We start from the raw sequence: 27,293 nt of genomic DNA, 5'->3' as shown, positions 1-27,293 counted from the left end.
GCGGAATTACTGCCGCCAACGGAGCAATCCCAGAAGTGGAATGCCGTGGATAGAGACTAGCAAGCCTTTATTGGTGTTTTTCCACAGTACAAAGTCCCGCTATATACTCCATTGCACTTGCAGTCAGTCTCCAAAGACTGTACAGAGACAGCAACAGATGTGGAGACTCAGAGATGCAGAAACATTGACCAATCAGAACAAAGTGGGCTTTTGCGGGAGGGGGAAGCCCAAAGAGACAGGCGCTCCAATGGAGCGTCTCAGACAGAGGGTGAATGGAGGTGCAGCAGCCATGGGCAGTATGCATCAAATAAAGTGTCTTTTGAACATTAAAGCATCTAAACGTGTTCCAGTAGAAACACAAAATGCAATACAAGTAGCTGAAAATGCTATATAATAGGTCTCCTTTAACTTCAGAAGTTCAGCTGCTGCCTGCAGCAACACCAGCATTAATCTTTTCCTACGGCAACCATCTCCCCCTCCTCCGGCTGCGAAAGCTGCACTGCTCTGTGTGTTCTAAGTATTTACATGTCGGATTGTGTCACACAAGTTTCCAATTTCCTTCACTGAGATGTGATTCAATTTTGAGCCTGAAAACACACAAGTCAGCAGAGGACAGTAATCTGATTTGGAGACGCGGCGAGAAATTGTTTTGCAGCAAAACGTTGTTTCCCTTCAGTCACAAGAGACTTGTATTCTTCCTGCAGGACGTTGGCGAGCGAAAGTGGGAACATTCGCATTTGCACACTAATGATGCCATTTCAATCCGATTAAAAACACCGGCTGCAGAAGCTGCTGTGTTAAAAAGTGCCTTTCGCTGTTCACTTCATTAGCGCTTTAATGTTTGGAGCAGGATCTCTGCTCCGTGCTTTCCCATTAAAACGCTGGGGATTTTGATTCAGATGCAGGCATTTGAAAAGAAATAATAAAATAAAGCCCTTACAGCATCTTCGGTTTCCAGCTAAAACTGCGAATAATACACAGCAAGTGAGCTGTCATTAGCAAGGAGACGACGAGCATGGACTATAGAGCTTTTTGGCTAAAGCTGATCTGTACTCTAACAAATAAATCCGTAAAATAACAGAAAAGGTTCTGGCAGCCCATTAGCCGGACTTTGCCCCGTAATGAAGAAAGAAAAAAAAAAAACGGAAATTGTGTGTACAGTTAAAGTACCGAACATTAGAAAAAGAAAAACTTCAAAAATGTCGAAAAAAGCAACAAAAACATCCGAAGTAGCGTCAACGAGGTCGAAAAAAGTGTCACAAAAGGTCGAAAACACGACCAAACTGTTGAAAAGAAGCAAATTGTCAAAATCAAATTGGCGTAAAAGAGCGTCAAACGTAGAAAAAAAAGTGACATAGTGGACTTTAATCGCCCAAAACCAAGATGGGAAACCCCATGTTCTATAAACGTCTTCCATTTTTGTTATACACATGAACGAGGCGGTTATCTGGATTAGCAAATGTGTGCATCTCAAAGAAAACTAATGTTACCTGTTGGAGAGCAAGTTTATCTAATAACATTTTTAATTTGGTTTCTTTCACTTCTTTTTTTTCTTTTATTTAGGAGAAATCCCCCTGAGGAAACCATGTTTGTCAAACCATTGGAACCTGATTCTGAAAACCAATCTTTCACGTTATTACTTAGAAATCAGATTACTGTAGAAAGCCAGTAGTAGTCAGTAAAGTGCACGTTCCTCAACACTGTCACAACTTCTTTAAACAGTGAAAACTTTAGACTTTCCTCCTAATTCCTGATTAATTCATACGACCCCTATCACCTTGTCCTGCTCAGTTTGAACAACATGAAACAAAAAGGCAAAGTTGCTTTACTTTTTTGTGCTTCTCGTCGATAAAACCCCTCCTCAGCAGGCAGCCGGAGTCGAGGCCGCGATCAATAACAAGCCGACAGACAAAGACACTGTCACCGGCTTTGATATAACATGGAGGCCGTCCCCCGCGGACTGCAGCAGGAGGCCAGACAGATACATGGGGGGGTTGGAAAAAGAAAACAAGGAGGCTGCGGTTCGCTGCGACGGGAAACGCAGCAGGAGGTTCGGCTCAGACCCAACTGGATTCTTAAAAATGACCCCTGCAGATCCACGCTGAGCCTCCTGGAAACTTTTGCACCAGGATTTGAGAAGGAAAACGGACACAAGCATTTAAAGGCTGACTTCGGGGGTCTTGTTTCCAACAACTTTTCCCCATGTTTTTTGTGTCTAAGTGACTGATGGGAACAACAATCTTTGACATTGGTCCAGTATTAAGGAAGATCGCTGCAATCGGCAGTCAGCGAAACAAGCTACAATGTATGTTGCGCAGCTTGTATTTACGTACAAAAAAATTGCTATTTTTGCCGCTGACAGGCTCAGATTAATATTCTGAGTGTCTGACAACATTATGGAAAGGATTTCTAAGGAGGGCGACCTTTCTGTTAAAGAAACAGAAAAGATGTTAAAGATCCTTTTTTTTAAACATATAAACATCCGTGAAATTGTGTTTGCTAAACCCACCAAACTCCATGTGAATAAACAGTCATTTTATCATCGTAAAATACACTTCATTCAAAGTCAACGGAAACAAAATAAAACTGTGAAAAGCTGTTTTGGGTCGTCTTTCCACTTTTCTAACCATCACAATTCTAGTTTGGGTTGAAATAAACACATAGTTTATAGATTTACATGTGAAAATATGTTGGATCTACACACGCTAAAAGTATTGTTTAATGGAGTCTGGTGGGTTTAACGCCAGCGATCTCAGAGCTGTTTCTGGGGACACAACTCTGTAGGATTACATTGCAGTCCGGTTCACGGCTGCTAATCACAGCGTTCTCGCTGAATACTGGACTAAAGATTGTTGTTCCCATCAGTCACTTACACACAAAAACATGGGACAATAAGGTCCAAGTTGAAAAAAAACACGAAGTTACCGTTAAAAAAGAAACACCAGTTCAACAAGACTGTGATAACCTGCATGTGACCTCTTTTGCGGACAGGATTTAAATTACAGAGAGAGAGCTAAAAAATGAGCTCTATGGGATCTTAGCAGACTGCTGGAGGGCATGTGGGTTAACCTTCCTCAAAATTGGGAACAGGATTATTCCCCCCCCCCCCCACGTGTGCATCAATATGTGAGTCGGTGAAATGCTCTGCGTTATTAACTCATTTCAGTCAGGCTGACAGAGCAGAGGAGCGGTGAGTCGAAGGTTTAATTAGCCGCGAGTCGGCCGGTCCTAATCCCTGGATGAATGCCGCTATAATAACCATTTGCAGCAGCCGTATGCTCACGGAGAGTTTATCGCTTTGCCATCACAGCTGTTCAAAGTGCCCATATTATGAAAACAAATTGGGATTTGGGGTGTTATTTTGCGTCTCTGATGCTTCCACACGCATACAAACTTGGATAGATACGGGTTTCTGAATGTCTCCTGCCTTCAGTCTACGGGCGAGCTGTTCTAAATCTGCACGGCTTTCTACGTCAGCAGCCGAGACGAGGTGGCGAGCCGTAGCATGCTACCTCGTTCTCAATGGCAAAACGATGCTACAACACACACTAGTCCACCAGAATCGACAAAAGAACTACTTCCATGTCCCTGTTCTGCTGCTATTCCACGCAAAGTGGGAAGTGCGCCCCTGGTTCAGAAGAAGTCTCCCGGCTAATCCTGCCTTGTACAGGCCAAAGTTGTAGAAACAAACAGCTAGCCAGCTCATGTAGTCCTTACCTAGCTAGTGCGCATGTGCGTCTCTCAACAAAGATGGGATAGAAGTGCGATGCCTCACTCTGTAGCTAAAACCGAGACCTGAACACCCAGTGTGAAAAGAGGAGCTGCAGCAATGTGCAGTACAACAAAAATACGGTGTTTTTTGGAAAATTAAACATGTAAACCTATTCTGGTACAACCTCTAAATACAATTATGAACCTGAAAATGAGCATCATATGAGCACTTTAAAATGAGCAGATTACGGGACAGAGAATGGCCCGCGGCAACACAGACCTGTTGGTGCACGGCTGGAAAATCATGTCAAACTGAACCACTAGTAACTTACTTTGAATGCTTTTAAGTACATTGTCCTGATGACACATACATACTTGTACTTAAGTAACATTTTCAATGCAGGACTTATACTTGAAGCAGAGTATTTCTTACAATGTGATGTTAGTATTTTTGCTCAAGTAAAAGGATCTGAATACTTCTTCCAGCGCTGGTCATATCATATCCCCTGCAGGCTGAGTGAGTCTTTCTGCTATTAAAAATTAAAAAACCTCCGCTTGGCATGTGGTCAAGTACATTAGTCTGAGGCGCCGCTCTGCCCTCGACCGCCACCGTTCATCACCGGAGAAGAAAATATTACAATTGCTCCTCTCTCAGCTCAGGGTGAAATTTCCGGCGTTAAATTGAGCCCACTAAAGTGCTGAGTTTTAATGCCAATGAATGCGATTCCTCCACCCCGAAAAGAGGTTCACACGTCAACAAGTCAGCTTTGGGGCAGCAGGTGGCTCAAGCGCCAACATTAAGTGCTTTGAATTCTATAATGTACCTCCAGCGTCTCTATTTGCAAGTAGGTTCAATCCCCAGACCGGCAGATTCAAATCTGGGTGGGGAAAGTGAAAGAGCAGCACTTGTCCCTCCCCTCATCACCACCACTGAGGTGCCCTCGAGCAAGGCCCTTAACTCCAACGGCTCCAGTGGAGCTGCTCAGTGGTCAGCAGATCAGACTGCGGTTGTTCTGGGCAGCTACCAGGTAGGAATGTGGAACTGTGTCTGTGTGAATGTGACAGGTTGTTGTTGCAAATGAGAAATTGTTCTCAATCGACTTACCTGGATAAATTCAATAATGTGACGCAGTTTGACATCATTTCAACCTTTTAAACGGATGTGTGCTGAAGTTAATAGATTATGAGGACGTATTACATAACCAGCTGGCCTTTCTGTCGGAAACTGAACGTTTCAGGGTGTTTCAGCATATAGGTGTAATTTACCCAATAATGGGAACAGGGCTTTTTCTTCCTTTTTAAGGCTTTTTGTTGCGTTTTTTTGAACGTTTTTGTCTCATTGTCAGTGTTTTTGTTGCTTTTTCTGACATTTTGGCTGCTTTTTTATTTTTTTATATATATATATATATACACGTTTTTGTTGATTTTTCTTGAGTTTTTGTCGCCTTTGTCAGGGTTTTTTGGACAATTTATTTCTGAATTGTTTAAGCCTTTTTTTAAGGTTTTTGTTTCTTTTTCTATGATTTTTTTGCTGCTTTTTTTCTGCTTTTTTTGTCGCCTTTTGTGAGTATTTTTTTGTTTGTTTTTTAACCATTTTTCCAGATTTCTTTCGCCTTTTACAAGGTGTTTCTGGGCAATTTTGTTACATTTTCGATTTGTTTTTTCAATGTTTTTGATGTGTTTTTCCGAGCTTATTTCTCGAAGAAAAATGCTGACGTTTTTGTCTCATGCAAACACTAAAGACGGAGCAGACAAACCTATTCACTTGAGAGATTATCAGGTACGGGTGTAGGTTTTGTGTCAACATTGGGGCACACAAACATTACCGAGGGGCCCAGAAAAGTTTGAGCCTCAAACACTTTTCTGCATTCTGGGGAATTTTTCTGCAACAACTTATGGTGCAAATGTCTTTATTTATGGAAATGAAATTATAATAGGCTTTTGGGGGAGAGTTTGGATTATTTGGGGGGGGGTTGTACGCCTATGCATGATACACTCCAATGAGGAGGATGGTTGGGAGGACACGTTGGCTCAGTGGGATCTGCTGTCAAATGTGTGAGTGTGTGTGTTTGTACGTGTGCGTGCGTGCATGTGTGTTTGCACGTGTGTGTGTGTGTGTGTGTGTGTGGGTGCGTGTGTGTTTGCACGTGTGTGTGTGTGTGTGTGTGTGTGTGAAAGTGAGTGGGTATGTGTGTGTGTGTGTGTGTGTGTGTGTGTGTGTGTGCGTGTGTGTGTGTGTGTGTGTGTGAAAGTGTGAGTATGTGTGTGTTTGTTCGTGTGTGTGTGTGTGTGTGTGTGTGTGTGTGTGTGTGTGTTGTGCTGAGCAGCCATTAAATACAAAATGGAGCGCACCTGGAAAACGATGACACGGGAGTTTTCAGGCTTACAGCATCGACCTACGGGGGTGGGAAGGTGTAGTAAAAGACAACACAAAGTGTGTGTGTCTGTGTGTGTGTGTGTGTGTGTTAGTATGTGTGTCACTTTGGAAATCTGTTAGCGTGCATGCGTTTGTTGAAAGAGGAAGACAAAGGAAACAACAACAAAAAAGGAGGAAGGAGAGAGGAAGAGAAAGAAGACGTGACGAGTGGGGGAAAGAAGAGGACGTGGAGGCAGATGAAGAGTAACGTGGAAGAGGAGACAAGGGAAGGAGCGCCAAAATAATTGTCCGTGAAACTGTTTGGAAGAAGAGGAGGCAGACGGAAGGAAGAAGAGGGCAGTGGAGAAGAGAAGGAGGAGAAAAAGACAGAGGAAGGAGGGGATAGGGGGAAGAAGAAGAGGTGGAGAGGAACAGGTAAGAGACATTAGGAGATGGAGAGAAGGAGAAAAGTGAGGAGGGAGCCAGGAATACGAGCATATAGAAGGAAGGATTGAAGTCAGGCTCCATCTAATTAACTACAGGATGACTTCAGGCACAGTGTGTGTGTGTGTGTGTGTGTGTGTGTGTGTGTGTGTGTGTGTGTGTGTGTGTGTGTGTGTGTGTGCGTGTGTGTGTGCGCGTGCTTCAAACCTCGGGGCAGCCCTGACAGAGCGAGAGAGAGAGAGATGGAGGATTTTCAGCTTATCAGATGACCTTATTGGCAGGGCTTTAAGGAGGCGTGCACGCGTGCGGCCGCGTGCGCACACGTGACAATATCGCGCTAATTGTCCACTTTTATTTTATAATTCCACTCACTTCTCCTCCATCTGCTGCTGAGCTCTCCCGTGTGTCTCAAATTAAAGAAACATTACCGGTAGACCGGAGAGATGATGAAAAAGAGGAAAAGAAACGAAAAAAGAAAGAAAAAACATAAAATAAGCATTAGAAACTAGACCTAGAAAACCAGTTTAGGCCTAATTGTCAATAAAGACAAAAAAAAAGTCATAATGCAAAAGTAATGCCGCTATAAACTCCCTGTAAAGCAGCAATGACACACACACACACACACACACTCTACCATGTAGAATCACTATAGAGCACCGCCGGCGGATAATAGGCTACCACGGGGATATACGATGGACATTTGTCACGTGAGTGAAGCCGAATTCTTCTCCGCACATTATTCTGCTAAGTTAGCGAACAAAAATGCGCAAATGGCTGGTTAAAATAACAATCAGAAGTAATTAAGTGTAAAATTGATGGGAATGTGGACTGACCTCCTGCTGGCTTGGCGCCCGAACGCTTGGAGTGGCGGCTCAGTGAGAAGAGGGGGAAAAATAAGAGCCGATGGAGAGACTTCTTCCTCTTTTTCTTTTCCCTCGTGTCATTTGACTGAAAGATCAAAAAAAAAGAAGAAGAAGAAAAAGGATAAATGTAAAAAAAAAAAAGGTGGAAATAAGATTATCGTTCGTCCAGCCCACCCCCACCACTCCACCAGTCATTGAAGTTTGTAACGGTGATAGATGAACAGACACGCCGCTTCCCGTGTGTCTCTGGTCCGGTCTGTCGGAGCTCTGGAGGAGAGCAGCTGTAGTGGATGCGACTGGGGGGTGTCGTCACTGGTGGGGGCGTGGCTACACACACACACACACACACACACACACACACACACACACACACACACACACACACACACACACGCGCACACACACACACACACACACACACATGCACAGACACACGCACAGACAGACAGACAGACAGACACACACACACACACACACACATGCACACACACACACACACACACACAGTCTTCTATAGTTGAAAGCAATACTTGAGTGAAGTTAAAGTCCCCATTTAGAATATTACTGGAGCAAAGTACCCGATATATACTGTACTTAAGTATCAAAAGTCATTTAATGATATGAAATGTATGTAATTATGTAAAGTAAAAGTAAAAAAAGCATACTATTCAGGGTGTCCACGCGCCGTCTTTGACATCCAGTCCAAAGTCTGACACCAACAAAGAGAAAAACAGAAACAGAATTAAAATATGTTGTGAGAAAGAACCTTTCACTCCAACGAGTGACGAGTGACGAAGATGCTTGTGTAGGGGGAAATGTAGTGGAGTAAAAGTGGAAGTTTGCAGGAATATAGATAACAAAGTCAAGTACAGATACGTGAAAATTCTAAGTCACAGTAACAAAGTAGTTGTACCTCGTTACATTACAACAATGGAAGTCATCCTGTAGTTAATTAGATGGAGCCTGACTCTCCGTTTTTATACCTTTCCTTTGCCTCAGCTCCTCTTGCTCCCCCCCCCTTCCTTTACTTGTCAATATCTAAATAATTGAAATGGCTAGCCTGCACTCATTCAGTCCTGATTTACTTTAATGAACAAAAGCAGGACCTCCTCTGCTAATGTCCATCCCCTTTCCATAAAAAAAAAAGAAAGCACAGACAACGGAACCAAAAAAAAGTGAAATCAAGTCACATTGCTGCTTCTGTCACCATCATCGCTACTCTGCAAAAGGGGCATTAAAGAGAGCAAACAAATGCTATGAAAGTGGCCCCGGAGTCAGTAATGATCAACACATTGCGTGTGATTTGAACAGGCCCTATAAATAAAGTTGAGTGGAGCTGCGGGGGGGTAAATGACTCGTGCAGCAGGACGCTCACTCTGCTAATGAGGCACTGTTCATTACAGGGTCGGGTGATTAAACGCTGCCAGCGGGCAAAAACGTACCGCTGCGACTGCTGTGCTCTGGGTCACTACATTTATAATTATAATAATAATAACAGCAGCAGTAGGAGCTTTATCTGAAAATGCTTTATCTTATGCAAAAATGACAATTATTTTTACAATAAAACAATCTGAAAAGTCTATGAATAAAATGCATAAATTATGTTTTATTTCTTTACCGGTATGGTAACTGGAGGAGATTTATGCCCATACCGTACACAGGAAGACTCTGAAGAGACTAAAGTCTGACACCACCCCACATCTAAAGACAATCTTCTCACATCTAAGATGTGAAGACTGGGGATCTTGCAGGGTCACCCATTGCAAGACTACAACTAGATTGGTGTCCGTTTCAGAAGGGTTCAAAATCGGCAACTTTCCCTCACCATAAACACCACTGACTCTAGCCGTTTGCTGCTTCCCGTTTGGTGCTGGAGGGAGAGCACCCGTTGGTTGTTGACAGTGTTCACGTGATTTGACTTCACCACCAAGACTTCCTCTCCGTGAACCATCACCTTATTGTGGTGGAGAGGTTTGTGTGCTTCTGTGAACCTGAGGGCTGTGTTGTCTGGAGCTGTATGCTCTTGGTAGGGTCTCCCAAGGCAAAGTGGTCTCAGGTGAGGGGCCAGACAAAGAATGGTTCAAAAACCCCAATGAATAAACAAGGTAGAGATGGAGTGACCCTGCCCAGAGGAAGCCCGGGGCCCTCGTCTGGAGCCAGGCCCAGATGGCGGGCTCGTCGGCGAGCGCCTGGTGGCCGGGTTTGCCATGGAGCCCGGCCGGGCACAGCCCAAAAAAGCTACGTGGCTCCCATCTCTCCAGCCCATGGGCCCACCACCTGTGGGAAGAACCGCTGGGGTCGGGTGCGCTGTCACATCGGTGGCAGTGAAGGTCAGGGGCCTCGACGGACCAGACCTGGCAGCAGACGCTGGCTCTGGGGACGTGGAACGTTACCTCTCTGTGGGGGAAGGGGCCAGAACTGGTGCGGGAAGTGGAGCGCTACCGGTTAGATCTGGTGGGGCTTACCTCTACGCACAGTCTCTGGAACCATACTCCTGGATAGGGGTTGGACTCTTTTCTTCTCCGGAGTTGCCCAGGGTGTGAGGCACCGGGCAGGTGTGGGGATACTCACAAGCCCCCGGCTGAGCGCCGCTACGTTGGAGTTTACCCCGGTGGACGAGAGGGTCGCCTCCCTACGCCTGCGGGTTGTGGGGAGGAAAACTCTGACTGTTGTTTGTGCATATGCACCAAACAGGAGTTCGGAGTATTCGGCCTTCTTGGAGACCTTGACTGGAGTCCTGCATGGGGCTCCAGTGGGGGACTCCGTTGTTCTGCTGGGGGACTTCAACGCGCACGTGGGCAATAATGGAGACACACGGAGAGGCGTGATTGGGAGGAACGGCCTCCCTGATCTAAACCAGAGTGGTTGTTTGTTGTTGGACTTCTGTGCTAGTCATGGATTGTCTATAACAAACACAATGTTCGAACATAGGGATGCTCATAAGTGTACTTGGTACCCGAGCACCCTAGGCCAAAGGTCAATGATCGATTTTATAATCGTTTCATCTGATCTGAGGCCGTATGTTTTGGACACTCGGGTGAAGAGAGGGGCGGAGCTGTCAACTGATCACCATCTGGTGGTGAGTTGGGTCAGGGGGTGGGGGAAGACTCTGGACAGACCTGGTAAGTGTGGGTAAATTGGGAACGTCTGGAGGAGGCCCCTGTCCGACAGACTTTCAACTCACACCTCCGGCGGAGGTTTTCCTGCATCCCTGTGGAGGCTGGGGGCATTGAACCCGAGTGGACAATGTTCAAAGTTTCCATTGCTGAAGCCGCGGCGAGGAGCTGTGGTCTTAGGGTCTTAGGTGCCTCAAGGGGCGGTAACCCACGAACACCGTGGTGGACACCGAAGGGCCCGAAGGGCTGCAGCCTCTGCCGTGAAAGAGGCAAAGCAGCGGGTGTGGGAGAAGTTTGGAGAAGACATGGAGAAGGACTTTCGGTCGGCACCAAAGTGCTTCTGGAAAACTGTTCGCCACCTCAGGAGGGGGAAGCGGGGAACCATCCAAGCTGTGTACAGTAAGGATGGGACACTGTTGACCTCAACTGAGGAGGTAATAGGGCGATGGAAGGAGCACTTTGAGGAACTCCTGAATCCGGCTAATACGCCCTCTATGTTAGAGGCAGATGGAGGATGATGGGGGGATCATTGTCAATTTCCCAGGAGGAAGTCACTGATGTAGTCAAACAACTCCACAGTGGCAAAGCCCCGGGGATTGATGAGATCCGTCCAGAAATGCTCAAGGCTCTGGGTGTGGAGGGGCTGTCCTGGTTGACACGCCTCTTCAACATTGCGTGGAAGTCTGGGACAGTGCCAAAGGAGTGGCAGACCGGGGTGGTGGTTCCCCTTTTTAAAAAGGGGGACCAGAGGGTGTGTGCCAATTATAGGGGTATCACACTTCTCAGCCTACCTGGTAAAGTCTACTCCAAGGTGCTGGAAAGGAGGGTTCGGCTGATAGTCGAACCTAGGGTTGAAGAGGAACTATGCGGATTCTGTCCTGGTCGTGGAACAACGGATCAGCTCTTCACTCTCGCAAGGATCCTGGAGGTAGCCTGGGAGTATGCCCAACCGGTCTACATGTGTTTTGTGGATCTGGAAAAGGTGTATGACCAGGTCCCCCAGGAGATACTGTGGGAGGTGCTACGGGAGTATGGGGTGAGGGGGTCTCTTCTCAGGGTCATCCAATCTCTGTACAACCAAAGCGAGAGCTGTGTCCGGGTTCTCGTCAGTAAGTCGGACTCGTTTCAGGTGAGGGTTGGCTTCCGCCAGGGCTGCGCTTTGTCACCAATCCTGTTTGTAACATTTATGGATAGGATATCAAGGCGTAGTCGGGGTGGGGAGGGGTTGCGGTTCGGTGAGCTGGGGATCTCATCGCTGCTCTTTGCAGATGATGTGGTCCTGATGGCATCATCGGCCTGCGACCTTCAGCACTCGCTGGATTCGCAGCCGAGAGTGAAGCGGTTGGGATGAGGATCAGCACCTCTAAATCTGAGGCCATGGTTCTCAGCAGGAAACCGATGGAGTACCTACTCCAGGTATAACGTACCGGGGAGAGCAGCAGCTATGCGGGGGTTTAGCGAGTAGTATGTAAGGACGAAATTCCGCGTAAGGATGTTGGTTGGGGTGGCGGATGGGTCAAACACAGGACTTTCACCCAGGAGATGTTTCCTAAAGTCGCTTTCTTCTTTAACCGTTATTCCCGCGTGTCACCGAAAGGGTAAGCCCACCCACGACCTTTTCCTAAACTCAACCGTCCCGTTCTTCCTGCGTGTCAAGGAAATGTAAGCCAACCCACGACCTTTTCCTAAACATAACTGCATCAAAAGGGACGCCAATAGTCCCGACCAAGCGTGTTTCGTTAAAAAGCGCATTATATGACGCTAAAGGACAAGCGTCAATAACGACAAAGGCACCTGACCATTTTTATGAGATGGGAGTGAGAATGTGTTGCAGGGTTTCAGTCAGATATTGGAAATTAGTCTGCGACAGTGGATTAGCTCCAAAAGTCGTTTAATGTAAGGTCTACTTTATTCGCTTTAAATGACAATCACAGTATTTAAAAGAGCATAAAGTAACTAGAGAATGGCGGTGTGAATGCTGTATGTGAAAAGGCTGACATGACCCAGGATGTATGAAAGAGGTGGAACATTTTTAAAGTTTGAATGGTGTTTCTCCGTGAATGTATGAATGAGTAGATAGCAGTTGAAAACGTATGAATTTGTGTCAAATTCCGTCCATTCACTTGAATGGGGGAACATTTCCCCCAAGACGTTGAATATTTTGGAAATTATGAAAGTTATGGAAATTTCATGAAGAAGCAGGAATGATGTTGCTGAACATTTTGATGTTTGAATGAACTTTCTATGTTGAAAAATGTGGAAGGAGTTAATATGCAAAAAAATTGGGTATGGTATGGAAAAATAATAAATATGTAGAAGAAATACGTAGAAGAAATGGTGTGAATGCAGTGGCTTAAAAAAAACTGTCCGGTCCTGCCTACCTGGAGCAGATGACCAATCATAGTAGGCCGGCTTAGAGTTGCGTAAGACTTAGCCGAGAGTAGAAAAAACTTTTGAAACCAGAGCTTTCAGAACAGTTGGAAATCTGAATGTTTTAGCTCACGGGGGTTTCTCTAAAATACGTTTACCACATTATTGAAGTTTTGGCCATGTTTAACATGAAAATCAAACATAAGAATGTAGAAGTGACAGAAAATACGAAGAAAGCATAAAATGTCCACTTTAAGGCCTTATTTATCGAATATAAGACATATTAAGCCTTTTAATGGGTTTCATTCGTTGCCATATTCAACATTTCTCTCCATTTTCCTGCAGAAAGCTTCATATTTGCAATGTAACAGAATCCCACCGGAGCTGTTTGTATTTTGATGCGTGTTTGCTAAGCAGATTTCAACAATGTTAACCGTTTAAGACAAAGAGTCTGAAATGCAGACGCCTTCTGAGAGATTTGGCACAAGAAGCGGGGTAGGGAGTGTGGGGGGGGGGGTTCACGACTCATTCAGAGCGGCCGTTGCTGCCCCAGAAGTTCAGCTCCTATTAGAGGCTCAGACTGGATTGGACGTGTCTATTCATCTGGGCTGAATGGGAAAACTGTGGGATCTGAAAAAGAACCCATTCTATTCACTGCTTTATCACGGACCCTCGCTATCAGCCCCGGCTCGCTTTGCATCAGAATAACTAAACGTTTTGCTTGTCACCCAGGTTGGTTATGGGAAGAGACGCCAGGAATTTTGTTTATTTCAGATGCTGCCGGAATGCCTAGAGGAATTCCTCTCTGAGTAAACGTAGGCTACATGTCAGCTGTAAACTGATATGAATCTAATAGTGATATAATAATTATTAGGGATGATACAAAAAAAAACACTTTTAAGTACAATGAAATCAGTAATCTGCATTATTGGTGTTAAGGTCAAAGGTCTAACGGGAAAAAAAAGACGTGATGTTTAGGGCTGCAACGATTCCTCGAGTAATTTGTCATTGATGCAACTGTCAATACAGTCTGCTTATGGTTTTTTTGTGGCTCTCCGTTGACTTGTACTGCATGAAGGTTTCCTCTTCGTCAATTTCGTCTGCAAGCAAACAACAAAAAAATGCCTAAAAGCCGCTGTGTTTTAACGTCAAGTCTAAAGTTACGTTTGCAGCAAGCATTTTGTTACCAAGTCAAATACCCAAATGTCAGTTTTAGGCTAACTATGTGTCTGTAAGTTAAGCTAACAAACATAACTTTGATAACGTTAGCTTTAGCTGCTGAGTCGTCACTTTTATGAAGAAAAAAGTGGAAACAGACGTGAGGAATCAGCAGGGTGAACGGGGAAAACACTATTTTTTACAAACACTTCTGTTACCAAGACAAATATCCAAATGTTTTATCCTAACTATATGTCTGTAAGTGAGGCTAACACACGTGACGTCAGACATAACGTTAGCTTAGTGCCTCCCCATTCTCTCTGCTGATTCCTCACGTCTGTATCCACTTTTGACTTAATAAAAGCTCAGTTTTTCGGGTCGGCAGCTTATGAAAACTTAAGTTCTGGGTTCTGTACATTGTTGGTAGTGAATATCACCACACATCAGCTTTTAGGCATGCATAGCAGATGGAATTGACGAGGAGGACACCTTCACGCAGTACAAGTCAGTGGAGCGCGGAGAGTTGTTTTCCTCTCCTTAAATGTGCTCCGTCTCTATAAAGTGGTCTAATGAGTCTAAAATGATTGCTAGTTGACATTAGAAATCATCCGCCAAATCCGTCGGGGGTTCCACCCAATTTTGCGTCACCCGGCGGAATTGCCGATTCAGCGATGGATTAATTCGTAGACTACTACTAAAACAATCGATGGCTGCAGCCCTAGTGATGATCAGGATAAAGTTGCGGGAAATCTTTGCTGAGAAAGCAGGAGAAGTCTTCTTCCTACAGTATTATTCTACTTCCTCTTCTCCCCCAGCCCATTTAGTCTTTCTCTCTCGCCTCCATCTGTCCATTCTGTTCACGGGAAATTACTTATTCATCACTTTCTCAGCGGTAACAGCGGGAAAAGGCTACGGATTAGTTGGCTGTATCTTCAAGCAAAACACACACACCTGGAATCTGCAGCCTCTCCTGTCCTTAGGCAGCATTTTTAGGCTTTTGTATTAATTCTTGATGATAAATGTATAACATTTGCATAATCATAAATCACCACAGCATTCCTTTTTTTTTGGTCAATGGTCAGTTTTCATTTTTATTGGTTTTCTGGTTGTCTCTCTACAGCAAGGATGCCCAATTTGGGGCCCGCGGGCCAAGTTCGACCCGTGTTCTCTTTGTTTTGGCCCACCATGGAATTGACCATGACCCGATCCGAACCGTGAGTTTTGTGACCCGTCGCACCCCCTACCCGTGGCCTTGCATCCAGATACCGTGGCCCTTCATAGAGAGCATTTGGGCGCTCTACAGCTTTTTGGCATTTTATTCGCGCTGCTGATCCGATTGCAAATTAAGAGCAGGTTTATTCCACGCTGAGACCTCAATCTGCCATTTGAGATACCAAATGATGCTACTTTTTGAAGGGCAGCCTTCAAATCCTTAAATCCTTAAATCCCTGGTTACTGAATGATTACTATTTTCACCGCCTGGATCCTTTGCGCCAAGCACATTCCTGCAGCGTTCATCTTCTGCTGCTCTTATCCACAGAAACATACAAAGAGAGCGAGCAGGAAGGGATAAAGAGTTTCACTCAAGGACACTCGAGACGAGATCCAGGAGGATCAACAGAGGGTAATGAGTGTCTTCCCTTCACAGATGGATGTACGCACCGTGTTTTGGCAGATGATACAAATTCATCTTGCTGAAGAGGAAAATGAGGGATGTCTGTTATTGATGAGGTCAAGTAATTTATGGCTCACTCAATTCAAATTTCACTCTGAAAATACAGACAGACAACCTTGTAAATGGCCATTTTAGATGCAGTAGTTTGTGATAGATATATGCAGCTCTGCATTTATCAGTCTTGTATAAGTGTATAAGTGCTTTGAAGCAATACTTGAGTAAAAAGTACAAGTATCTTACCAGAAAATGACTTTTGTAGAACTTAAAGTCACCTTTTAACTCTCATGTTGCCTTCGGGTCGAACTGGACCTGTTTTCAAAGTTCCTATAACAGAAATTTGTGTTTCTTTCAAGTCTATATCCTTGACGTTTCCAAGATTGCTATGTTGCCGATCGAAATTCTGCTGGATTTCACTCATTTTGGCTGAATATCCGTTCCCTTGGGCTTTCTTTGTGTTGGCGTTCTAAACTCCGACTATGGTTAACTGCTCCTCAGATCTCTGCAGGGTAAATCCAGACCGCTAGCTAGACTATCTGTCCAATCTGAGTTTTCTCTCGCACGACTAAAACGACTTTTGAACGTACACATGTTCCACCAAAACAAGTTACTTCCTGAGATTATTTTGCAGAGGCACCGTTGCTCTGTCAGGCGCTTAGCACCGCCCAAGATGATTGTGATTGGTTTAAAGAAATGCCAATAAACCAAAGCACGCTTTTCTCTCCCATCCAGGAATGCTGTGTGGACTAGCCAGACGCTCTGCAGCGCTGTGGAGGAAGGTCTGGTTAAGCGTGACTACTTTCAACCAAATTGCCCAAAAGTAACACGGATGGTTCCATGAAAAACTCTTATTGACTTCTGGGTGTTTTATTCAGTTTTATAGCATCATCTTGACTGAACTTTGACTGTCTATGATTATCCATCAACATCCATATATTTGTCAAAATAATTCAGCTTTTTTTAAACTCAAAAGTTAGATATAATTTCATATAAGCTAAATAAGGTTTATGGACCATAAATTCCCCAAAAAAGTAAGTGTAAAACTGGTGGTAATAACTTGGTGTTAGTTTATTCTGGTGGTAGTGAAAAAAAAATAAAAATAAAAAAAATAAAAAAGAGTCAAAAATGCTTTAAAAACGTTGAAACAAACCATCAAAAAGTGAATATTTGCTGTCCTTAAGTATCAAAAGTAATTTTCCAATGTTAAATGTACTTAATTATTAGAAGTAAAAGTAAAAAAAAACTTTATTGTGGCTTCCTTATAGTGAAGCATCATATTCAGGGTTTCCACAAAAACAGAATCACAAATTTCATTTTTTGTGCGGAAGAATCTTTTCACCTCAACGTGCAAAACCATAACTGTACTTCAGTGATAGACAGCGTCTCAAAAACGACCGATACAGAGATATAGATACAGAGAGTCTGCCCAGGGAATGCCATTCTGCATTACGGAGCTGAATCCTCTCTGCTGGCTCCGCTTTTGTGAAATCATTATCTCTGGACACTTGCTGTCGCCCACTTCAGCGCAACACCAATTACCCACAAACCCCAGTGTCCACAGGATTCCCATGGCAACCTAAGCTGTCCGGCAGTCTGGGTTCATCAAATTAAGTCACAGTCTTTTAGTTTCTACAGAAAGTGTCGGCGGGGGGTGGGGGGAGGAAGATGAGACACGTCATTTGATTAACTCGCACTGCTAAAGCCTGCAGATGAACTAAGCGCGCTGTGTGGATTTTGTCCCCTAATGTTAACAATCACATTGCATCTCGTGAATAGACTCGCTGTGGACATTTTCTGTATTAAACCAGACGGCCATCTCAGTGTTTTCCCTGGGTTTGTGGAAGATACACCAAACGGCTTTTCAAGCGATTCCACCGTGGCAGACCAATGTTCAATATCTGAATATAATCCTGTCCATCCCGTCATCTCCATCGTTTGGTGTAAGTCATAAAACTCAGTCAGTCTTTCTCCCATCTGGACGTGTTTGATATTATCCTAAGTTTGAAGTATTAGTAGTGAAGTTAAATCCCGTCAACACTGTCAGCAAATAATGGGTGCTCTCCCTCCAGCACCAAACAGGAAGCAGCAAACAGCTAGAGTCAGTGGTGTTTATAGTTGCTATGGTGCCGCGCTAAGCTAAACGCTAAAGAGGGAAAGTTGCTGATGTTTGGCCCTTCTGAAGCGAGTCATCCAACGGGAGTTTTACCGGCAGATAATCCCAGACCTCCGGGTACTGGAGACATTAATCTGCATGTACGGCAGAACAGAAAATCTGCAGACTTTGCCTTAAGTTACCAGCTAACGCTAGTGGTAGCTAGCTAGCTAGCTAGCTAGGTCGGTTGCATTTTTCAAAACGACTCTAGTTGTAGTCTTGCGATGTGTGACCCTGCAGGATCTCCAGTCTTTACATATTATGACAGTCTTTAACGTTAGAGGTGAGATGGTGTCAGAGTGTAGTCTTTTCAAAGTGTTCTAGTGTATCGTAGGCATAAAATCAAAACAAATTAATTACTACGTTAGTGAGCAACCTTCCAGATGCGTTACCTAACACTGTTCCCTCATGACATTAATAAAAAAACATCTGACAGCTTTAGTCACTTGTTCAATATGTTACATTTTTCAATTACAAAATGCAATTTCACATCATTTCGGACCATTATGATTACCATATCTGTGTCCAGTGGTGGAATGCAACTAAGTCCATTTACTCCAGTAATGTACTTAAGTTCCAAATGTTGAGGTACTTGTACTTTACTTGAGTCTTTTCTTTTTATGCCACTTTCTACTTCTACTTTCTACTACATATCAGAGAGAAATATTGGACTTTTTACTCCACTACATTCATCTGTTACAGCTTTAGTTACTAGTTCCTTTACACATTAAGATTTCTGCACACAACAAATCTGATGTTTTATTATAAATTAAACTAGCCAACAATATAACGGCCAACATCGGTCCAACATCTACAGCATTAAAATGCAATTACTAATCTGACTGAATTTAAAATGCTAAATTCTGTGTTTACAAATGATTAACTGATGCACCTTCACCCAGCCTCGCTCACTTTCATCAGCATTAATCTTACACCTCCTCGCCGTGCTCGCCTTAATGTTTTTCGGCCTTAATTTGCCCGAGCTCCTCCCCCATCCGTCGTGATTAACAGCCGTGATTGATGGAGCTGCCGATGAGACAAGACATACACTTTACGAGGCCGGCTGAAGTCATCAACCTGGGCTTGTGTGAGTTTGTGTGGCTGTTAAAACCTGAGAGAGTTTAGAGGGCCTCCTGGAGTCGTATTAATCTCATTTAACTGGGCGAGCTGGTGAAGCATGGGAACCCATTGGAAGACCAAATGAGAATTAAAGCTCCATAAAAAGGTGAAGTGGCTGTTTCACCTCTAGACCAAAACACTGTGTACATGGACTGAGTGAGCAGGAAGCCTAATATATTGGCTGGATCTCACTTCTCTTTTTTGATAGTTTTTCGCTCCTCGGTAGAACTGGAAGAATTGTTGGCCTTCCTTTGTGAAGGCCGTCACAAAGCTTTTTATATTCCGGCCCCGAGGATTGGTATCGCATCGCCAGACCTTCCTCCACAGCGCAGCGGAGGAAGGTCAGGCTAGTCAACACAGCATTTCTGGATGGGAGAAAAACGTGCTCTGGTTTATTGGCATTTCTTTAAACCAATCACAAACGTCTTTGGCGGCGCTAAGCGCCGGACGGAGCCACGGTGCCGCTGCAAAATAATGGGAAGGAACTTGTTTTGGTGGAACATGTGGACGTTCAAAAGTAGTTTTAGTCGTGCAACAGAAAACTCTGATTGGACAGATAGTCTAGCTAGCTGTCTGGATTTACCCTGCAGAGATCTGAGGAGCAGTTAACCATAGTCCTCACAAATCCACCGGAGGTTAGAACGCCAACACAGAGACTGAGGAAGGGGACGGACATCAGAAAAAAAGAAGGGACAGCCGGTGGAATTTCCGGCGACACCTGAACAATGAAACGTCGTCGATATAGACGGAGGATCGGGGATGGAGGAGGCATCTCTGAGGAGCTATGATCGAGGATACACAAGAACAGTCTTCCTGGAAGCCGTGCAGCTGAAAGCTTTTGCTGACTCCGCCCACACAGCTCATCCCTAAATTGTGGTCCTGACCGGTCTTGAAATAAAATCCTGACTCCTCTTTATCTGAGACCAAGACGAGACCGAGTGAAAATGTGGTTGATTGCGAGACGAGACCTTAAAAGACTGATTCCGAGAACTACGACACTGGCACGCACATATGTGGCTACGAGTGAATGGATTTAATCTGGATACAAGACTTACAAATTGTGTGAATCTAAAGTATCGATACACTTTTGGCCATAAAGTGAATAAAATCCTAAATAAATATGTGATCAAGGGCCCTATCTTGCACCCAGCGCAAAGCCCAACGCAAGTGTTTTTGCTAGTTTAAGACCGACGCAGCAGGGCGTGTCGGTCTTACAGGGAGGTGTGTTCAGGTGCATTCTATTGCTATCAGGTGTATTGCTATCTTGAGGCAGCAGGAAGTGATCGTGCCATTGACCAACAAAAACCTGGTCTAAAGTCAATAATGCAGCATTTCATTGTTATTTTGGCGTATTAGTAAAATGCTCCTAGGCTCGTGCACAGCGCGCGCACACTATGCTTGTTACACACACAGGGACGCACAGCAACACACACACATGCAGAAGATTACAAATAATCATAATAGCAATGGTCCAAGGTCCAAACGCGCCTGGCTTTTTAAGGGAATGGGAGATGACGCTCTGATTGGTTTATCGCATGTTACGCCCAAAACGCACCTGCGCCAGGCGCGTCACGCCGTGCGCTTACATCGTTAAAATAGGGCCCCAAGTGTGATTTGTATTCTCCTGTGTGTCAGTGTCAAAGAGAAACGGCTCCAACGAGATTTCAAAACAACACAAAGTCACTTTGTCAAGATCGGTGCTGTCGCGCACAGTTTCTTCATCGAGCGGTTATCTGCAGACGCTGTGATCCTTGTTTCCCTCTCAGGATTTCAAAGTGGCTCGAGGCGGAGCTGCGTGAATGACACACGGGTTAATCAAGTTGTTTTTTAATCTCGTTGAAAAGCTCCCCGGCAGATTCCTATTATCATAATGAGCTCTCTGTTTTTTTTTATTTTTTAGGTTCTCGTCACCGCAGCTGCCCGAGCGCTCACATCAGTGAGAGGGCACTTCCTGTCGCTGAAAGGTCACCGGTTCATCTTGCGAGTCTTTGAGCGAGATGCTGACCCACTTCCTGTCCTCTAGAGAGAACATGTTCAGCCAAAGTTGTGCAGCTTCTGGCTACTAATTTAATTTTTTTTAAATTTCAGCCTCAAATCAATAAATCCGCCTCAGCAGTCTGTAATTAATCCGGTTGTAATCACCACTCGATTTAACATCTAATAAATATTTATGAGAGAATAAAAGATACATTAATGTGCAGGCGAGAAAAAAAACTGCAATCTCAGGCTTCACTTCACAAGCTGTTACACTGTAAAAAGTGCTTAGTTGTATCAACTTAAAATTATTATTGAATTATTTTTGAGTTTTAATGATAATAGTTGAGGGCACAACTATTCATTTGTCCCTCCAACTAATTCCCAAGTTTTTATAATAACTTATTTCAAGTTTTACTAGCAACTATGCTACTTCTACACAATTAACTACCAAGTTTTTTTAACTTTACACAATGTTCAAGTCCCTTGAACAAAAATATTTGTTTTGTTGACACAACATGAATTAATTATGTATTGCTGACATAAAACGGAAAACCTTTTTTGTTACAGTATATAATGATGAAAGTGTTAACAATAAACTGTTCACCCTTGTGTTGTCTTCCCACTTTTTTGTATTTCTGGGTCAAAATTTAAAATTAAAACTTTTTTTCAATGTTTTGGTCGTCTTTTTCGACACTTTTGTTTTTTCCCCCCACGTCTTTGAAGCTTTTTCCGACATTTCTTTTTTTTTTTTTTTTTTTTTTCAACGTTCTATCATTTTCTTTTTCAAAATTGAATAATTCACCCACATTCAATGAGAATTGTGAACTCATAATTTATTTTACTTGTGAAGAGCGTTGTACGGAACCATCCACGTTATTCTTTTTGAAAATTTGGTAGAAAGAAACCCAAGTTTCTGATATAAAAACTTTGAAAATGGGTCAAATTTGACCCGAGGACATGAGGGCTGAAGAGGCTGTAGTTTGGATGCTGGAGGATCTTTTGGATACAGAGTATATGATTGTGCACACGCTACATTTGTTGTCTGCGTAAGCGTACATGGAGCCTGCAGTTTCTTGCGTGGTCAGGAAATTTTCGGGGTGACACAGACATCCTAATTGTGGCTGAAAACAAAGTGAAACTAAGTTTGCTTCAAACTGACCGTAAATGCGGGACAAATTAATTTGGGCGGGTAACGATGTAAAGTTATTAAACAATTTGGCTGGTCATAAATAAAGCTAATAACACTGCGTCTGTTTGGGTCGGCCAGCTGCAGAAATGTTGCCAGATTGGTCCGTTTTGTATGTCGTACAACCGGTAGCTACGTGCCTAGCGTGCACGGTATCAATTACGACAACGCTAAAAAGGAGAAGACGAACGGAACGGGGCAAAACAAACCAGAGGAGCTGAAATTAAAGTAAAGTAGTTAGGAGAGAAAACAAACAAACATGTGTCTAGTGGAGAATCTGATTGGCTGGTAGCTTTAAAAAATATACTAGCCACGTTGGCTGGTGATCAAAAAAGTTCATTTAAAGCCCTGGTTATAAGGGGCTAGATATACGATTATGCTCAAAAACAGCCATGCAAGAGTTTATATTAATATTACACTGTGTTTTCCTTTGTCCATGGGGACATGGACATGGGGCGGTACAGTCATAAATGTTTGGGCTGCATGAAGACCATCAAGGACAGAACAAAATTTCAGTCATGTAGACCCTCTAAGTCAAGGACTACTAAGGAACTAAGGAAAGTAAGATTTGAGCACTTGCTTTACAAGTTTTATTAATTTCCAGGTTAAATAAATCTGCTTCGATTTAATTTAGGTTGTACTAGTCTCGCATTGCCAGCTCTATCTCCACAGCACTGTGGAGGAAGGTCTGGCTCCTCCACAGATGCATTCTGGGAGAGGAGAAAAAAACCGCTCTGGGTTGTTTGCATTTCTTTAAACCAATCACAGTCGTCTTGGGCGGCGCTAATCTCCGGACGCAGCAACGGTGGCTCTGCTAAATAGTCTTGGGAAGGAACTTGTTTTGGTGGAACATCTGCACCCCGCAAAAGAAAACGCCACTTGCAATATTAAATGAACTGTTGACACAAGGGTTAAGAATTAAATATAAATGTTTGTAAAGTGTCCTAATTTTTGCATTTTGTCATGTAGGGGTATAGCTGGGATTACCTCTTTGCCTTGTGTGACTGATTTTATTCACAGCTCGATGAAGAGCAGTTTGACATCGGTAATCCCCTCTGACAGCTCTGGTGAAGTCGGGGCAGCCTCTCTAAATGTGTTTGAAGCGTTGCCGTTATGACCTGACGGCAGCTTAGCTTTCACCATATGGTGTTGTGGTTGTCGGGAGCTGTTTTTGTGTGTGCGGGGGAGGTTTCAGGAGAAAGATTAGCTCTGTGTGGTCGCTGTCACGCTGGGCGCTCAAGGAAGATATGTTTACTGCTGCACAAAATGGCTTTTGACATTTCTGTCTGTATCTTGGAGCCCTTTTCAGCCAGTGGGTTCAAAATGGGATACAAACTAGCTACATGTGTCTGCTATTAAATGGTGTAGCTGATATCTCTGCAAGCCAAACTGAAAATGCATGGTTTACTCTCAAACCCAAGGAGTCAAATGTTACAATTTACCCCATAGTGCGAGTTAGTTGTACCATACCCTGGGGTGAAATGTAACATTATGAAATTGGAATTATGACAAAAACAGGAAATTGAAACTTTTATTGAACACAAATAACAAATTACAACAAATAGAAAATACAACGTAACACGTTATGGCACAAATCTTTGTATTTACTTCTTTTATTTATTTAAAATGATCTTACTACGTCTCTGTGTAACAGTTTTTCCTGCGTGTCTCTAAGACATGTTACGTTAGACAGCCAATCACAGACAGTATTAGATCTTGGTAGAAGCATGCTGATTGGCTCCGTGTCAGATACTGGTTCAAAAATCTCGGAACGCAATGTGCGGAGCAGCAGCTCGACCGCAGCGCTGTAAGATGTCAAATATTAAGAGAGACAGTAGTAGAAAGTAGTACGAAAGACCGAAAACCTGCATAAGGAGGTTGGCTGGGGGGTCAAACAACATAGGACTTTCACCCAGGAGACTGGGTTCATGTCTCCGTTCTTGTCCTTCGTGTCACTGAAACATACATTTTGTTATCCCACCCACCATCTTTTCCTAAACCTAACTGTCCTGTTCTTGTGGCACATGTCAGTTAAACGTACGTCCCGACCCAGAGCATCAAAAAGTGAGGCCAAGAGTCCCAACCAAGAGCGTCTAAATATGACGCTACAGTTTTCAACAGTTTTGGCGCTTCCTTTGCCGTTTTTGTTGCCGTTTTTCAACATTTTGTCACTTTGGTCGACCTATAAGGGCTTAAGTAATCTATTAACTTTTCTTCACTCATTTTTGGACTGCCAACGCCCCTACAGTAGCTTTTGCCTAACCTGGCTATGCCGCGGGCCGGCCCTGCCTCCGTCTGCCCCGCTGACTCATCTAAGACGCGTTTGTCTCAGACCTAAACAGCTGCTCTGCTGCAAAGACGGATAAATCAGGCCAGAAGCATCGCTGACGAGCTTTTCTCCCAACATGACGCTTCCTTCCTGGGCAGAAGTACACCCAGCAGCTATGTGATCTGTCTGTGACCTGATTCGCCTAATCAGCCGACTATCGGGCTAAAAATGGCTCTGATGACCCAGCTGGCATTTGTCAGACAGTGGCGTGCAGCAGGTAACAACTATTACATAATTGTCAATTATTGTTTTTACATAATAGCGGTTTCTTTGTTTAGTCCCAGGGGGGCGGAGCCACCCAGTGCCCTCCTTTGTAGCCTCGCTCATGGGTATGACTGGTAATTGTTGATTTTGTTAGTATATGCCAAATTGTAATTATATATTATGTGAATATTGGTCGGACTGTTGAGCTAAAGCTATCCTTTTTGTAAGTTGTTGTCACTTGACCCTACACACGTTCATAGCAACAAAAATTACGAGGGTTGGGGGGGGACACAGGTTATCGGAAAGCAAAAAATTTAAGAATGAATGAATGCTTACGATGTTGTTGATGTTGCTTTTGCTCGTAGTGACCTTTTGTCAGTCCGCAGTCTGTTCTGTAAACCTGTTTATTGTCCCGTCAGTCCCATTAGCCCTTACTGAAAAGAGGATGTAGATATGTAGGCCATCAGGCGTGTGTGTGTGTGTGTGTGTGTGTGTGTGTGTGTGTGTGTGTGTGTGTGAGGAGGATCCAGCGATCTGATCCAGGAACCTCTCTAATCCGATTGGGGGGCGGGGGAGTAGGGTGAGATTGGAGGCAGGAGAGGATTATGGGATTAGGGAAATGGAAGATGCGACATGAGATGGTCACTCTGCAGCTGCGCTGGCACGTTCAAGGCCGCCATGGCAACAACGACGGCACAGGTTTAAGTCCACCGCAGTGGCTTGATGTGGCGCCAAAAAAATATATGATAATATCAAACAATGATTTTTTTCTGAACATCGAGACGGGAAAACGATTGAGATGACGGGAGTGCGCCAACTATAGCAAGACTCTCATGATTTCATTCCAATATTGGAAATGTTTCTGTGACGGTGGAATCGATTGAAAAGTCGTTTGGTGTAACATTGACATAAGTAGTAGATGAAGTTTGTTAAGAAACAGAGCCCAATGCTCTTCATGGTGAATCTGCTAAGGATTTAATACCAGCTTCATACTTAAAAAATTCAGCATGTGTAAAGTAGTACCACCTGTTTCAGCTTTTACCTGCTGTTCTTACTGTAGTTGTGTTTCCCTGTGCATTTAATGGATTTTTACAAACATTTCAGGTGTGATCACTTCCGGTTAACGTTTGTTTCGTGTCCAAAGTTCAAGTTACAATTTAACTTTAAAACACTTTTTTCCCCCCCAGTAATTTCCCCATGAATTTAAAGATGCTTTGGGCAAGAATGTCACGTTTATGACTACACTGTGACATGTCAGACTCACAATAGTCTATATCCATGACGTACCAAATTCAGCCGGATGTCCCTCATTTCGGCCGGATGTCCGTCCCCTTCCTCGTTCTGTGTTGGCGTTCTAACCTCCGGTGGATTTGTGAGGACTATGGTTAACTGCTCCTCAGATCTCTGCAGGGTAAATCCAGACAGCTAGCTATACTAACTGTCCAAACTGAGTTTTCAGTTGCACAACTAAAACAAGCTTTGAACGTACACATCCCACCAAAACAAGTTCCTTCCCGAGACTATTTTGCAGCGGCACCGTGGCTCCGTCCGTTGCTTAGCGCTGCCCAAGACGAATGTGATTGTTTTAAAGAAATGCCAATAAACCAGAGCAGGTTTTTCTCCCATCCCGGAATGCTATGTGGACTCATCAGACCTTCCTCCGCTGTGCTGTGGAGGAAGGTCTGGTGATGCAAGACTAGATTCTCACTAACATTTGGAATGGAACAGGAATGTGAGGCAGCAACACACTTGTGTTTTAACCAGACTTACATCAGGCCAATGCAGTGCGAGAAAGGGAGAACTTGTTCAGACGTGTGTTGGGCTGCCAATAAACCAATGTCCAATACATTAAATAATTGAGTGCGGTGACCCATTTATTTAATGATGGCATGCTCACTGTAGCACAGATATATTATATTACAGGTTTTTTTTCCATTTTATTCCAGGTAAGTTTCATTCTGCTTTCCAGGTAAACACTAATCAAACAATTCCATTGACACGCCATGCTGGCACGGTAAAAAGTGCTTTGCTTTCCCTGTTGCCACACACCTGTACCTGTGGCTGTTAATTACCTTCATGCATTTCCAGTGACAATGCTCCACCCAGTGATCAAACCCAAAACTGCATATATGTTCACGTCACCAACGGGCTAATAAAGAAAACAAAAAGTGACATTATGGCTCCAAAAATACTGAATCCATCTCCATTGCATTTTTGTGATGAAGCTAAAGACATCTTTCTGGAAAATACCTAAAATAAAAGTTAATTTGCCAAAACTGGAAGTATCCCTCTCAGATGACAGTTTTTCTTGGTTTAATCAAATTTTTAATTTCAAGGGCGAATCAGAAACACAATAACTTGAATGGTTCTTTGGTAGGGATAGTGTGTTGAAGAGAGATGAGGAGACAGAAAGACAAAAATTCATGTCTGAGCTCCAGGCGACAACTGCCAACCTTCACAAACCATAGACTGGTTTGATTGCAGCCATAACTCAGGTTAATACGCTGCACAGCGGCCCTGACCCTTCAGAATAACACTTTCCTCCGTATTATCACGGTTTATTGTCTGCCGCTGCAAACCAAAACGAGCCTTCTGGGATTTGACAGATTGAGGATCCATCCAGATTACGTTGTGAT

The 27,293-nt window shown here is 43.8% G+C and overlaps 1 protein-coding gene across 2 annotated transcripts in view; it reads right to left on the bottom strand.

Moving 5' to 3' along the window:
• Window positions 1-27,293, bottom strand: part of LOC114550692 (SH3 domain-binding protein 4-A) — a 76,937-nt gene that overhangs the window by 21,827 nt on the left and 27,817 nt on the right. Inside the window, exons 2-3 of one of the 2 annotated variants that reach the window (XM_028571454.1) lie at window positions 8,040-8,083; window positions 7,345-7,701 (exon numbers count right to left, since the gene is read on the bottom strand). The gene's annotated coding sequence lies outside the window, so the exon portion shown is untranslated. The remainder of the gene's footprint in view (window positions 1-7,344; window positions 7,702-8,039; window positions 8,084-27,293) is intronic. The other variant, XM_028571455.1, reaches the window with a different exon arrangement.

Source organism: Perca flavescens, chromosome 24, assembly GCF_004354835.1.
Source record: "Perca flavescens isolate YP-PL-M2 chromosome 24, PFLA_1.0, whole genome shotgun sequence".
NCBI lineage: Eukaryota > Metazoa > Chordata > Actinopteri > Perciformes > Percidae > Perca > Perca flavescens.
Note: the sequence above shows the minus strand (reverse complement) of the source record. Positions and strands in the feature narration are given on the sequence as shown.